Source organism: Sinohyriopsis cumingii, unplaced genomic scaffold, assembly GCF_028554795.1.
Source record: "Sinohyriopsis cumingii isolate HCF-2022 unplaced genomic scaffold, ASM2855479v2 utg000198l, whole genome shotgun sequence".
Lineage (NCBI taxonomy): Eukaryota > Metazoa > Mollusca > Bivalvia > Unionida > Unionidae > Sinohyriopsis > Sinohyriopsis cumingii.
This window is the reverse complement of record NW_028315875.1, coordinates 4,349,011-4,366,351: the sequence shown is the minus strand read 5'-3', so window position 1 is coordinate 4,366,351 and position 17,341 is coordinate 4,349,011. Positions and strand designations below refer to the sequence as shown.

General features: G+C 34.7%; 1 protein-coding gene across 2 annotated transcripts in view; it reads right to left on the bottom strand.

Annotated features, from left to right (window-relative positions):
* The window catches only part of LOC149774601 (uncharacterized), a 79,142-nt gene extending 64,365 nt beyond the window's left edge, over positions 1–14,777 (bottom strand). For both annotated transcript variants that reach the window (XM_089945061.1, XM_089945060.1), the window contains exon 1: positions 14,620–14,777. The gene's annotated coding sequence lies outside the window, so the exon portion shown is untranslated. The remainder of the gene's footprint in view (positions 1–14,619) is intronic.
* Positions 14,778–17,341: the final 2,564 nt, after the last annotated feature.

Below are 17,341 nucleotides of genomic sequence, written 5' to 3'. Positions count from 1 at the left end.
ACCTGGCATACATGTAGCTTCCAAATGTGATCTTATAGTCAATAGTTAGGAGTGATGTATGTTTCAAATTTTTAAAATATCTTCTGTCTTTGTGTTCCTTTGGTAAACATGTGATGATTCCTTAAGTCTTAAAATCTTAAAAGTTTTCTATAGTATATCCATAATTTACTGATTTGCATAGAATCTCCCCCACAACCTTCCAAAAGAATTTATAGAACTCTGCCATAAATCCATCTAAGGACTTTTCCCATTTCCCATCCATTACTGAGACAATTTTTTCTTTGTTGTATTCATTAACTGTAAGTAGAACCTCGCATGAGTCTCTTTCCTCTTGACTAAGTTTAATATTGTGATCAAAGAACTATTTTAAGTTTCTTGAATATCATTACGATCTGGGCTGAACAATTCTACTTTTGTCAAATTCCATTACAAAAATCTGTTTTGGGGCTTCTAAAATATATATTTTGTCTGAAATATTTGTCCCATCATCTAAAATAATTTCCTTTATTGTTTTATTGACATAATGTCTTTTGTTGAAAGATTTAAAAGGTACTTCATGCTTTTTTTTTCTCCCAACTCACACCATCCAGCTTTGTATCTTAATATAACACCTTTTATTGTATTTTTCCCAGATTCCTCTATATCTGCTTTCTTTTTCTGTAAATTTTCCAGTTTCCCCAAATAAGTAATCCATCATTCCCCTGTGAATATGTAATATTTCATGTTCAATTTTCACCCGTTTTCATTTGTTTTCCTAATAGATCTTATTTTCATTTTCAGAATTTCAAAGAACAAAAATGATCATTGCAGAATGAGAAACATGAAGAAAGTACTCTTTATTTCCCCCTAAATAATATTCATTTACAGTGTCAGCTATACACTTTTTGACCTAGTCAGTGTAATTATAGTCCCTCAACAGTTGCACATTAAGTTTCCAATATCCTTTCCCCTTGCAAAATTTGAAATATAAAAGCCACACTAAGAACAATAACTAAATGATCAGTTTTATACCCTGGTAAGATAAGCACATCATCTGTATTCATATATATATTTATATATATATCACCAGATACAAGAAAGAACCAATAATCTAATCTACTTTGTATCAAGGGAAATACTTACCTCCAGGTTTACATCTTTAAGTCTTGATTACAATTTCTCCAGTGGTTGATTAATTTCAGTTCAATTTTCAAGTCTTGGATTGCTACTCTAGACTGTTGGTGTTTGTCATGTAAAATATTATAAGTATCCAAATCTAGGTCTTGAGCAATATTCCAATCTCCATACATTATAACTGATGAATTCTCAAATACTTACAATACTTCTTTAGATTTCTTAAAAAAAGCTAGGGTTACGATCTTACACCCATACAAGTTCACAACAGTTATTCTATTTCCATTAATTGTAATATCTAACATAATAAATCTTATTGACAATGTGATGAAAGCACAATAACATGGTTTACTTCATACTTAAGTGAGAGAACACAACATGTTTACATAAATAATGTTCTGTCTCATCCTGGAACAAGTAGATATGCAGTGCCACAAGGTTCAATTCTTGGTCCATTACTATTTATATTATTTATTAATGACCTACCCCTTTTAGTAAAGGACTCATTTTCATCAACAGATCTCTATGCAGATGACACAACAGTGTCAGACATCCAAAACACAAAGCATGAACTGGAAATTTCTTTATAGGATGCCCTAATCTAACAAGACAACTGGTGCACATGCAATGGCATGGTGGTCAATACTGGTAAAACTAAAATATTACTTATATCAAAACAGCAAAAAATAACAAATCTTGATAGTGATGAACTATTTCTGACATAGAAGGATAAAAATTTGCAGATGGTCTGTCACGATAGACTGCTTGGTGTTTTGGTAGATATTATCATGGACTGAACATATCAAACATGTCATTAAAAAAGTTAATTTCAAGTTTATGGCTTCTTAGTAGGATAAGATATTTTGTCTCTGAAAGGCACAGAAAACTATTTTATAACAGTTACATAGAACCCTATCTAGACTACTGTAATACAGTATGGGGTAATTCAAATGATAAAAAAACAGTAAAGCTAGCACATATTCAAAAGAGTATTTGGTCTAATATCAATCCAGAAAGAAAGCAAAGAACATTTAGCTTCAAAGTTAAAAGTATTACCTTTTAAAGACTGAATCTGGTTGAGAAAAGCCAAATTAATGTACAGGATAACCACTAATAGTGCTCCTGAATATTTACAATCACAATTCCAGTATAGGCTACCTGGTAATACTCCACACCTGCAATCCATGTCTACCAAACAATATAAAATTCCCAAACCAAATAAGGAATTATTCAAAAAAGTTTCCAATATTATGGAACTTTGCTCTGGAATAGTATTTTGGTTGAGATTAGAAATGCACACTCTATTTCCTTCTTCCAAACCCAATATATCCAGTGGCTTCAGAGACACAGCTAAAATAAATAAATTTCCCTTGTATGAGGGCCTTGAGGTTGATTAGTTCTTAGCTTATTGTGTTACACTCTTTAACTAAAGTCATTATTTTTATTTTTATTATTATTATTCTTATTATTATTATCATCATCACTGTCATATCTCTCTCTATAGATTACAAATTTTAAAAGTATTTCTAAAGAATACTGAGACGCCAGCACTATTAATGGTACAGTGGCATACTGACAGACTTGACCACTTGCAATATATCCACAAAAGTACATATAAGAATTTATGAAGTAAATGTACTTTACCTAATTTAGTGTAGTAAGTGACTTCATAGTGCCTTTGTACTCTGACCAGTAGTGGACATTTCCACTATACCTGCAACTGCTGTCATACAACTTTATAAATGCATTAGTCACACAAAACAAATTCACTTTCCTGAAAAACAGTTGTGTGTAACACTTCATTACAGGTTGTCATCCAAATCCTTAAAAATGATTTTAACAAAAATACTAAATGTGGAAGTTATATGAATTCTTATCATTAACACAATTTGAAGAGTTTTTTTCAGAAATTTTTCAGTGTTTTCATTTTTTTATTTTTGTGCAAGAAAATCACTCTACTTCATTATAGCCATGAAATATAAAGCACTTTACAACACTCAACTATTTCAATGAAAACTGAAACTTGAAACAAACTGGGTACTAACACAAAGACAGTGACCCATAAAATGAAACTTGAAAGATAGAATGGGTCAGTGAATATCACGATTTATATATTGGTACAAAGATCACACCAAGGGGAAAGAGATTATATCAAAAATTGTCTGAATACAATGTCCTGACCCAATTTCAATTATCACCTAACTCAGTAAGTATTAACATCAACAAAACCATAACTTTAACGGGGCTCAAAGTAGGGTTTGAGAAAACTCAGATGTTTTATTCCTAAAATATCTTTGGGATATTTGTCCACAAATATTGGGTGACCTATAAAATTGAAAATTTGTCAGTATGCGATTGAGCCAAATGGATGTTCATCAACTTAATCTGGCATTTATATTTTCAGCACCCCACTGTAGTCAGGTATTAAGTTTAAATCACTAAATGTGAGCACATGTTCACAGGGAGTAACTAGAATTCCATGATTTAGAACAAATGACAAATAACAATAAAAAAAAACAACCAAAAGTTCCCAATAGTTGGCATACAAAATAGAAATTGATTACCGTCTACATCTGTTTATAAGTCAGGTCCAACTAAAAAATACAGCAGCAGATCTGGGTCTATGCAGTCTGTTAAGTGTAATCAGCGAACGAAAAGCACAGACCCTGATCTGCCTTTGTATTATGCAATGTTAGATCAGGATATAAGTTGCTGGCAGTTGGACTTGACTTGTAATTGAGTACATATGGTAATAATGCAATATTTATAAGTTGCTGGCAGTTGGACTTGACTTGTAATTGAGTACATATGATAATAATACAATATTTATTAATGGCCAAGAAAAATCCAACAGCAATGAGATATCTGTTTTGTTATACTGTATATAACCATACCCACCCAAGCAAGTTTTCTTAAAGTTCAGTGCTGCTATCCCAGTTCTAGTTTAATGGTGAAGTTATTTTAAAAAAATTCAGATGGAATCAATAAAACAACCATTTTTTTCTTCTTCGTTTAATTTCATGATAATAAAATTGATTCTTACTGACTCCATGTATTCCTATAATTATACTCCCGTTTTTTTCCCCTCATTCTCTTTTTTCATGTTCTTTATATCATCATCATCATCATCTTTATTTCCTTCCATGGAAGATTACATGATATAAGAATAAATCATCTGAATACAATCAATAAATATAAAAAAAAAAAAAAAAAAAAAAAAAATTCTATATTGGAATACAAATTCTTACACAATATCAATCAACAAAGTGTTCGTCAACTCATAAGTTGCAAGTTTCAGTACCTTATTTACAGAAGATAGCTGCACACTGCATGACAAAGTATGCTGCATACAGGACGAATAGCTTGGAGTTTTCTTTGTCGATTACTCCTGATGGTAACCTTTTACCTAAAAGATATTGTAGTTGCAGCTCATCTTCTACATTAAATAACGTAATGTGCAGGCTCAGGGGAAATTTATCAGTAAGGAAATCCCAGAAAGAATTTCGAAAGTTCGACATATAAGGACAACTAACACAACAATGAAGTATCAAGTCTGTATAAACATTCCCACATCTAATACACATATCAAGCTGTGTTTGTGGAACAGCAGCCCATAGTTTAGCTACATATGTAAATACCTTAGTGTGTTGTCTAGTTTTAGCCGACTGCCACACTGAGGCAGGTCGTAAGTATTCGTGTATCGAAGAGAATCTATCAAAATCTGCTTGATTAGACATACGAACTCTCCAGAGGCTATTTTCAAGACCAACAATTTTTGACCTTACAATTTCTTTCCAATTATGTTTATCTGGAATTTCAGAATGATGTAAATAATCAGTTAGATACCCGAGCAAGTCAAACTTCTTTGAGGTATAATATAAATTTGAAATTAACCCGCAGCTTGACATGCATCCGCTCAGAATGAAGTGAAATAACGCAACGTTAAACACACGTTTAGTATATACATTGTTAGGCTTTAAACACAATCTGTGTAAAAACATCAATTTTCTTCTATCAATTTCGGACTGCGCTGATGTCCATCCTAGCATTCCCAGGGCAATGTCTGATCTTGTATGTATTGGAAAACCTTGTAAATGTTTGGCAAAATACCTCAGAGTTTTATCCAATAAAGCGAGGTCACTTTTTGAAATGTTACACCATAATTCACTTCCATAAAACATTGAAGGGAAAATTACCTTTTTAATTACATTTGCAGCAACCAAAGGATTTAAACCATTCGGTTTAATGCCAATACCAAACAGACCGTGAAAAGATTTTTTCCCTTTCTTGCATGCATCGAGTTTTGCGTCATGCGACGTCAGCTTTGAGTTAATCCGGTGACCCAGGTGTGTTGCCGAATCGGTGACCGGCAAACATGACGGGCCAAGATAAAATTGAAAATTTGTCAGTATGCGATTGAGCCAAATGGATGTTCATCAACTTAATCTGGCATTTATATTTTCAGCACCCCACTGTAGTCAGGTATTAAGTTTAAATCACTAAATGTGAGCACATGTTCACAGGGAGTAACTAGAATTCCATGATTTAGAACAAATGACAAATAACAATAAAAAAAAACAACCAAAAGTTCCCAATAGTTGGCATACAAAATAGAAATTGATTACCGTCTACATCTGTTTATAAGTCAGGTCCAACTAAAAAATACAGCAGCAGATCTGGGTCTATGCAGTCTGTTAAGTGTAATCAGCGAACGAAAAGCACAGACCCTGATCTGCCTTTGTATTATGCAATGTTAGATCAGGATATAAGTTGCTGGCAGTTGGACTTGACTTGTAATTGAGTACATATGGTAATAATGCAATATTTATAAGTTGCTGGCAGTTGGACTTGACTTGTAATTGAGTACATATGATAATAATACAATATTTATTAATGGCCAAGAAAAATCCAACAGCAATGAGATATCTGTTTTGTTATACTGTATATAACCATACCCACCCAAGCAAGTTTTCTTAAAGTTCAGTGCTGCTATCCCAGTTCTAGTTTAATGGTGAAGTTATTTTAAAAAAATTCAGATGGAATCAATAAAACAACCATTTTTTTCTTCGTTTAATTTCATGATAATAAAATTGATTCTTACTGACTCCATGTATTCCTATAATTATACTCCCGTTTTTTTCCCCTCATTCTCTTTTTTCATGTTCTTTATATATTTTTCTATTCTGTTATTTCCATTTACTTTCTGCTTAACAGATCTACAGATCTAAAAATTGTGGACTAATATATATATATATATATACATACATACATACATACATATATATATATATATATATATATATATATATATATATATATATATATATATATATATATATATGTAAACTATAAACTGTGGACTTTCAATATGTCTTACCCACATATCTGAGCAATAGACTGTCAACTCAGAATGTACATGTTACCCGACTATCTGACCTATAAACTGTAGACTTAGCCTACTATCTGACTTATAAACTGTAGACTTAGCCTACTGTCTGACCTATAAATTGTGGGCTTACAATATATGCTGGGTCTATTCTAGGAGGCATTATGTCCACAATAATGTCTCAAAAGTCAAGTGAATGTGATAATCATACCTCACATTTGCTAGTTGTTCCTTTATTCTTTCATTAAATGCCCCCATATATTATATCATTGGCTTTACCACTATCTCATCTATAAATCATGTATTTATAATTTACAGTATGTGTCCCCACCCCATCTGACCTAAAAACTGGACTTGCTCAATAAATGCCACCATCCAATCTGACCTATGAACTGCAAACTTACATTATATGCTACCCTCCTATATGACCTTTAACCTTCTTCCATTTCAATGTGTTTCTTCCCTTAACAGTAAACACATACTGAGAAACATACAATTGCAGATTGATGATCAGTACTGATCAGTTCTTGTGCTTTTCACAAGACAAATACCACCTGCCACCTACAGTCTTCTGCCAACCAAACTGCAACAAGACACTGTGGAAGAACCCACACTCCACTGTGATATCATCTGAAGACACAGGATGTTCATATGACAAAGGCTATGAGAAATGCACAATACTGGACTGACAACAGGCTCTTTATCTCCAAGTTCAGTTTCCATGTTTAGCCTCACAAATGACCAAGAAGGAAAAAAATGCCCTAAAATTTCAATGTCTCCAAAACTGATACACAAAAATATGAAACAGACATTTGTTGAAGAACTGTGCAGAAAATCAGTAACAACTGATGCAAACTCTGAGAACATCTGGGCAAGCTGGATGTCCTTCAGAGACTGTGTACTCAACTGCATCCACAACACTTGATCTAACCACACAAAATGTCAAGATTGGTTTGATGTGAACAATGCTTCAATACGGAGAATTCTGAATGAGACACATCGGCTATAAAAGACCCGTTTAGAAGACATCACTTCAACACAATGGCTACAGAAGGTCTGTTTAGAAGACATTACTTCAACACCTAAAGAAGCAGCCTAAACCATTATTAAGAGAACTGTACAAGATAAACTCTGAGAGTAGCAAGATGTAATTCAGTCCTACACAGCCATGAATGACATGAAGAAGTTCTCTGATGCTTTGAAGGCACTCTACAGACCACAGTCATCCGAAACAATCAGATGCTTAGTACTGACATCATCGCACTGCTCATGGACAAAGAAAAGATATTACAACATTAGGCAGAAATGCTTCAACCACATACTCATTCATCAATAATCTAACAGTGAGGAGGCAACTAATCAACTACCACAAGTAGAAATCAACAAAATTTATAACTTGCTATCTTCCAACTCTAACTGAAACTGTTAAAGTCAACTGACCTAGTGTCACATGGCAAACCACCCAGAGCATATGCTGCATTGGCAGAAATCTACACAGACAGAACCTCTCACACGGCTTTCAAACTGAGTGAACCATTCCAGTCAAAGTGAACAAAACAGTACCTTCCATCTGATTTAAAGTTGGAGGCTGAGTTGCCAAAGTGAGAGGGGGGTTTGAGGTCCTCAAAATTGAACATTGCAGCTGAGATTGGCAGTCGCAGTCACCAGGACGACAGACTAATGACTGCCAAAGAAGAATCTTCAATAGCAAGCTGAAGGCAGGAAAGCAATCTCAGTAAGGTCAGAAAAAAACTTGAAAAACTCTCAAATCGTCTTTCAAACATTTCAGCACTGACCCTCAAGTCTTGGGAAGATTATGCACAGTCGTACATGGCACAGTCTCATCCATAATGAAGCTGCAGACTATCAGCAAGGGAGAATTGCCCATAAAGTGCAAAGAAACTGGCTAAAGTACCAGCATGTAAATCTTGGAACTGCAGCATGTAAATCTTGGAACTGCAGTATGTAAATCTTGGAACTGCAGCATGTAAATCTTGGAACTGCAGTATGTAAACCTTGGAACTGCAGTATGGAAATCTTGGAACTGCAGTATGTAAATCTTGGAACTGCAGTATGTAAATCTTGGAACTGCAGTATGCAAATCTTGGAAATGCAGCATGTCCTCTACTGATCAAGCAACCTACCTCAAGAGGTCAACCAGTCCAGTTTATCACAGATAGTTCAGAGCACAAACTGACCTGATCAGCAACTTGCATACTCACAGAAACCAAAGCAGTTAGTGATGTCTTGGGCATCTTTAAAATAAAGGATGAACAACAACACCTTGGACTATACCCAGCTCATAAGGTTTAGGTGTTTAAGCATCATAAACATATCAATTCAGTTGACCATTTCCTTTCCCAAACCATGCAAAAATTAGGTAATCAATTTTAACCACATTAAGAACTGAATGAAACATGTAAATGTACTAATCAGCTGGGCAATGAGTCAGCTTTATGAATCAGGTAGGCAGTCTTATTTGTCAGCAACTCAATGATGTTACACTTTGTAAGCAACTCAGTGATGATACACCTTGTGAGCAACTTAATGATGTTACACCTTGTCAGCAACTTAGTGATGATACACCTTGTCAGCAACTCAATGACGTTACACCTTGTAAGCAACTCGGTGATGATTCACATTGTCAGCAACTCAATGATGTTACACTCTGTAAGCAACTCAGTGATGATACACCTTGTCAGCAACTCAGTGATGATACACCTTGTCAGCAACTCAATGATGCTACACACTGTCAGCAACTCAGTGATGATACACCTTGTGAGCAACTCAATGATGTTACACCTTGTCAGCAACTCAATCATGCTACACACTGTCAGCAACTCAATGATGTTACACTGCATGTTTGCACAACACTACATTTTGTTGAAACAAAGAAAAACTTTACACTTAATTTAAAGTACATTTTGTCTCTGCAACAAATTATGAAAATGTTTTAAATTTTTTAATTCAAAAATAATAAGTAATTTTTATGTGTTATGTGGTTCTGCGTGGCAACTATCAAAGACCCATGACTTATTAGACACCAGCAACTCCATTAAGACATCCATCCATCACAGAAAGAATTAATCGTCATGTTGTTTTGTATTCAACATTGTTCGCTCTGAATATATATTACATATCAAGATTAAACATCACTGCTCCTTTGACATGTATTTAACTGGAATCGTGTTGATAAGATATAATGAACATGGGTCAGAAATTGTAACTACAAGGTAAATGTAGTGTTTGGGAGAACAATTACCATAAATAGGAACAGATCCATTGTTAACTGTACTTCATCTTCAATCACAGAAAGTAATTATATTGCACAAGTATACTCAAGCTCTGATTTACTTCATCATTTCATACATAACAAAATTTCAAACCATACCATAAAACCTTTGCATTTTGGCAAAATCATTTAAACATTATTTGAAAACCTACTTATTACTGTAACCTGGAATCTGTATTTACCACTGAATACAGTTTACTCTAGGACTTCTAATCACAGACTCTCTTTTGAAACCAGTCACTGAAACCATTCATTGGGATAGTACACTATTTGAGGAGAGAAAATATAATTGTTGTGATAAAAATGACATCAGAGATGAATATCATTAATTATTCATTTGTCCCAAATTTCACAAAGGAAAAGGCAAGTTTATAAACCATAACAAACACGAAGCCTCTATTGCAAACTTACAAACTTTATTTTCCACCAATGATCATGAAATCTCAAAAATCTTGCCACATCAATCCCACTAATAATGAATACATTAAGCTTTGTGCTATAATAATAATAATAATAATAGAAACAAAAATAATGTGGACTTAGTACAACATCTAATCTTTAGAAGCTCTAAGCACTTTACAATATTAGATAACACATACAAACAATGAGAAGATGACAAATACAAGCACCATGAAAAATAAAACATACTGACAATACATTAGGAAGTAAACATTATTAAGTCATTAAGTCTGTTCTTGAAGTCAAAATAGGTGAGTTTTAGGGGTACTGTTGAACGAGATCACAGTGTCCTTGCATCTAAGATCAATGGACAATTCATTCAATGTCGCTGGACCCTGGCATGCATAAGAATGTTGTACAAATGACTTAGTTTTAAGACTGGGAACAACAAAAATATTAGTGTCGGGAGAATATTTGTGGAAGTGAACGTTTTTCATACTTCATAATGATATATTATTTTTTCCTTTTGTACACTCCAGGATACTCACTGGATTCTGTCATAATAATGTCTACCAAACTGATCTCATATTACCTTTGCATGTTTAATATTCTTGCTATGTTGGGAAACATTGACCGTTATGTGATTTGTATCTCCATAGCACTGACCAATTATGTGATTTGCATCTCCATAACATTGACCAGTTATGTGATTTGTATAACCATAGCATTGACCAGTTATGTGATTTGTATCTCCATAGCAATGACCAGTTATGTGATGATTTGTATCTAGATAGCACTGACCAATTATTTGATTTGTATCTACATAGCATTGACCACTTATGTGATTTGTATCTCCATAGCGTTGACAAGTTATGTGATGATTTGTATCTCCATAGCACTGACCAGTTATGTGATTTGTATCTCCATTGCACTGACCAATTATGTGATTTGTATCTCCATAGCATTGACCAGTTATGTAATTTGTATGTCCATAGCATTGACCAGTTATGTGATTTGTATCTCCATAGCATTGACCAGTTATGTGATGATTTATATCTCCAAAGCACTGACAAGTTATGTGATGATTTGTATCTCCATAGCACTGACCAGTTATGTGATTTGTATCTCCATAGCACTGACCCGTTGTGATTTGTATCTCCATAACACTGACCAGTTATGTGATTTGTATCTCCATAGCAATGACCAGTTATGTGATGATTTGTATCTAGATAGCACTGACCAATTATGTGATTTGTATCTCCATAGCATTGACCACTTATGTGATTTGTATCTCCATAGCGTTGACAAGTTATGTGATGATTTGTATCTCCATAGCACTGACCAGTTATGTGATTTGTATCTCCATAGCACTGACCAATTATGTGATTTGTATCTCCATAGCATTGACCAGTTATGTAATTTGTATCTCCATAGCATTGACCACTTATGTGATTTGTATCTCCGTAGCATTGACCAGTTATGTAATTTGTATCTCCATAGCAATGACCAGTTATGTGATGATTTATATCTCCAAAGCACTGACAAGTTATGTGATTTGTATCTCCATAGCACTGACCAGTTATGTGATTTGTATCTCCATAGCAATGACCCGTTATGTGATTTGTATCTCCATAACATTGACCAGTTATGTGATTTGTATCTCCATAGCAATGACCAGTTATGTGATTTGTATCTTCATAGCAATGACCAGTTATGTGATTTGTATCTCCACAGCATTGACCAGTTATGTGATTTGTATCTCCATAGCATTGACCAGTTATGTGATTTGTATCTCCATAGCAATGACCAGTTATGTGATTTGTATCTCCATAGCAATGACCCGTTATGTGATTTGTATCTCCATAGCATTGACCAGTTATGTGATTTGTATCTCCAAAGCATTGACCAGTTATGTGATTTGTATCTCCATAACACTGACCAGTTATGTGATTTGTATCTCCATAACACTGACTAGTTATGTGATTTGTATCTCCATAGCACTGACCAGTTATGTGATTTGTATCTCCATTGCAATGACCAGTTATGTGATTTGTATCTCCATAGCAATGACCAGTTATGTGATTTGTATCTCCATAGCACTGACCAGTTATGTGATTTGTATCTCCATAGCACTGACCAGTTATGTGATTTGTATCTCCATAGCAATGACCAGTTTGGTGATTTGTATCTCTTAGTGACATCACCTTAGCAATTCTGGTGTTCTCATATACCACCTATGTGTGGCCTGAGATTTACTTTCATTAATAAAAGCTTTGATCTATTCTGATCAACAACATGTACAATGCGAAATCAATGTTAATTCTGGAAGAAAAAGTCAGGAGTTTTTATTGATTTTGTATTTGTTTTTACATGCTAATCATTCCGCAATAATGTGATTGGAATAACAGTGGTTTTAACCTAGAAATTTGTACAATTTGGAATTTGGCTGATATTTAAGAAGTCAGTTAATGCTATACAAATTATTTAAAGCTGAATTTATTATTACTATAACTGTAATAATGCAACATAAAAAAGATTTTAAAAAAAGTAAAATGTATAAATAAAAAGTATTAATATTATTAGTAGCAGTAATTTTGGTTAAGTGATTTCTTGCTTTCAAAATTGGACTGAATTTCTTAATTTGAAAATTAAGATGAAATACTTTTTCATTGATTGTTAAAAAGCACTGAGTCATCTGAATAGTTTGATTATTACTTAAATTCCACATGCATGGTAATAGTTCTTTCTATCTTTTATAATAATATTAATAATAATAACAATACTAATAATAATATAATAATAATAATATAATTATTATCATTATCATCATTATCATTATTATTATTCTCAATAATACTAAAAATAATAATATCTAAATTACATATTTTTAAAAGTCAAGTTAAATTGATGACATTTTAAATGCCATCAAAGTTATTATCTTAAAATATTTTAGAGTAAATTCACATTTATTCTGAATGCATTAATTTGAAATCTTTGACATGAAAAATAATCATAGCAAATGGCACATTGTACATCTGTTTCTATGCTGGTACTTAAAGTGCATGGATTGCTCTAGAGAGTATAATAAACTAGACTCCATAACTTGACTTTTGATGAAGATATGCAGTCTCTAACTATGCATACTGTGCTGAAACCATAAATTCCTTAACAGACTTACCATTACGCCAAGTGCAAGTTATCCACAATGTTTGGTCAAGGCACTTGCTCTTCCAAAAAGTTATCATGTAAAACCCATTTTTGTAGGCTACAATATTCAACCTTTTAACCTTTCACACACTTATATAGGCATCTTAGATGCCTTTAGTGCAATCTGTCCATAAACTCTGGTTAAAATATGCTTTTCTTTTTTCCGTTAAAGTCACCTTGACCTTTAACTGTCTGACCCCAATACCCTAAAACACCCTAAATACTACTATGCTTCTTTTTACCCAATATATAAGATATCCACAAACTCTGATGAATGCACATGGTCACAAACTGAAATTTCTCTGCAAACACCATCTTTCATTTAGCCACAATAATGTTTGACAGCATCCTTCATGCAAGCCATCCACAAAGCTAGGTCCAGATATGTGACATAAAACTAATTCTTCAGTTATAATCATCATGACCATTTGACCACAATACCGATAGGTGTCTTTCTTAACAAATCTTAAGTCATCCACAAACTTTGGCAAAAATACATTGTCGAGAGCTGCAATTTTTATGCAGAAATTATTTAGTTTAGCCACTGATCTTGACCTTTGATCCTTTTAACTGACCTTTAAGCCCCAAATCTGTTTTTGTTATTATTATTATCTTTACCCAAGTGCATGGGTGTGAACCGCACCTGAATACTCATCTGATAGACACGGGATAGAATCAGTACCACATCCACGATGGAGGTCGGGGTACTAATATTAGTAGTAACTAAAACTGTTAAGCTGGGTCCACTTTATTCAGCAGTGTGCACTGTTGGGCAAACGTTGGCGCAATAAAGTCCAACTGCTGACGAATGAACCAAATGACGTTAGGCCAGTTTGGGTATGTTACAGTATCTAGTTATTTTACTGCCGACTTCGGCAAACTCCACCGTCTCGATGACGAATATGTTCTGGCCTGGTGACCCAATGTAACCGTCCAAATATCTCAAATGTGGTGGGAAACTCAGACTAGCCTTCTAATTACTTCCCAATATTGCAGGTACTAGTCACAATCGGTCGGATTCAGCGTTGACTTATATAATAACAGCATGTGCACTCGTTACTGTCAATACAAAAGAGAAACTTTTGATAATAACAACCCCCCTTCTCCCAGTCAAGTGAAGCGAGTGTTATCAATAATATTTTGTTTCTTTTTCTTCTTACTGACCGAAACGAATAATATTGTAGCCCACTACTTTCCGGACACGTCCACTATAAATACTTACGTCGAGCTCGAGTCCCTGGTATTATATTCACATTGTTATAATGAGCAAGGCTGTCTCTGCTAAAGACATTTTGATCGACTACCGTTAACTGTCAGTTTATACATGGTTTATTCTTCCTGCTTGTCCGCAAACATGCAACCTTACCACTCAGTCTACTTCCGTAAATACATGCCTCGTGCGCCACTTGTAGAAGGGGACGTAACTCAAACTTAAGTGGTTCAACAAGAAAAGAAACTTTTATAAATAGTAAGGGGTGGGGTTGTAGGTTCAAGGATGTTTGTTGTTGTGGCTTTAATGCCATTTTTAACACATGATAGATTATACATGACGACAAGGAAAGCTGGTGGAGGAAGAGCCACCAACCCACGGGAAATTACTGGCAAGTTTTCTCATATAACCATGATGGCGACTCAATATTAGGTGAAATGATAAGTAAACAATTAGGATAGGCAATGTCTTGCATGGATCGTTGGAGTTACATGCGATACGATACAAGTTTCATTCTTTAAGAAGGGGAAAAGACAAAAGTTCATATAACTTTATTAAAGTCCTAATTTAAAACACAGGAGCTCGTATCGTTGCTTACAAATGACCGGTCATACATGGTACTATATAATAGCTAGTTATTATATAGTAAATGTATGACAGGCCAGTTGTAAGCAACGATACGAGCCCATGTGATTTAAAATGATAGTAGGTAATGTATGACAGTGCGGAAAGAGCCGACAATGGGGAGGGGGGCAACCGGGGATATATACCCGGTGCTTGGGCCTGTAAGGGGGCCCGATCCGAACAACACTTTTTAATTTTATAAAAGAAAAAAATTGTTTGAACAAGAACTAGGAGAGGCACGGGTGTTTCTTACCCCAGGGCCTGTGATGGCTCTCTGCGGCCCTGAGTGCGGAACATCAGTAGTTCCACTTAAAATAGTGTGGTTATTTTTGGTAGTCGCCCCACCCACAACAACAAATACAAAATAATTATTCGCTGTTTAATTTATTCCTTTATCGTGATCTCATATTACTTACTACTGAAACACCCCAATATGTACATGTGATCACTAAGTTCTGCATGAAAAACAAACAATAAAGAAGCAACAATTATTGTCATGAGACGACTACAACCAGTGGCGTCACTCGGGTTGGTGTCACCCAGTGTGGTAGCTCATGGTGTCACCCCCATGGTCCTCCTTCCGTAACAGACCATACAGAATCCTTAGTAATGTCATTTTGGTGTCACCCCCTCTGATCGTGTCACCCGGTTCAGTCCGCATCCCCCTAGCGACGCCACTGCTGTGCCAGCTAATCATGTATTTAACTATCCGCTTATGAAATCCGACTAGACCGAGCAGTGTGTGCTCTGTAAAATTTGCAGTTTTTCATTTTGGTGTCACCCCTCTGAGATGGTGTCACCCGGTGTGGTCCGCACCCCCCGCACCCCCCTAGCGACGCCACTGACTACAACACCAAATGGAGTTTCAAAGAAGTGTTCAAAACTTTCACAGACTTGATGACTGAAGTAATGTCATGCCCAAGACGAATTAAAATCATATTGTTGAATCAGATGGAAATGATAATTAAAGGCTACATCAGTGGTATTGAAAAAGCAGAACAGAAAATAAGTGGAATTACATTGTACTAGACGCCACAGTTTTGAGAGACATTATATAAATATTCAGTGAGTTAACATGGCAACAATCTCTGCATCAAGAAACAATAAACGCGTACTTTATTACATTTTAAAGTACGGTCAAACTGAGTTGAAACACAAAACAGGATTCAGGAGAAAGTTGAGTTGCCTATTTCAAACATCATAAAAGACATCATACTGTGTTTCAGGAAAGATATTGACTTACAGATTACATTCTGGGATGAAAACATGGGGACAAGCAGTGTCAAACCTGACTGCTAGCAGTGTCAGCTCTGACAGCAAGCAATGTCAACCCTGACAGCAAGATGATCAAAACCGTAGAGTACGTATTTTATGTAGACATATACATACATTAGTATTCAGCTATATTTATATAACAACCCTAAGATTTTATTAACATTACAGAATATACAGTTATTTGTCAAATAGTGAGAGAAAGTTTGCGGGAATTCAGTTTGGACTGAAAACCTTATATCGTGGCTCTGGGTTTGAAGTTACTGTTTATTTTTCCACTGCTGAAAATGGCAAAATCTGGGATCGATTGAAATTATTCAGGTGTATGTAAGAATACCAAAAATTTGTTTCATATTGCTGAAAATAAAAATACAAGTTGAAGATTAATGTGCAGTTGGAGTGTGTTGATCACCCCTACTACAATTTGTCATGCGCAAGGTACGCTCTAGATACTATTATATTGTTTTAAATGAGTCACTATTAAAATTATATTTTGAGGGTACCGTGACGAAGGCACTAAAAGAATAGATATTTAGATAATATCAATCAGTTGTGGGAACCAAATAAATAAGACAAAAATTAAAATATATAGAACTTAGAATTCAAAGAAAGGTTTACCGAACAATCTACCTTTATGTTGAACAAGCAAGCAAGAAACGGATTTCTTTATAGCGCGGTATATGCTTGTCAGTGGCAAGCATACTACGCATTTTCAGATCCAAGTTTATCAAACATGGGACCATGGATACAAATACATCTTCAAATGACTGACGTTTATTTCAAAGTGTATCTAGGTCTACATAAGTAAAAGCAGAAAATGGAGACGGCATAGTTTATG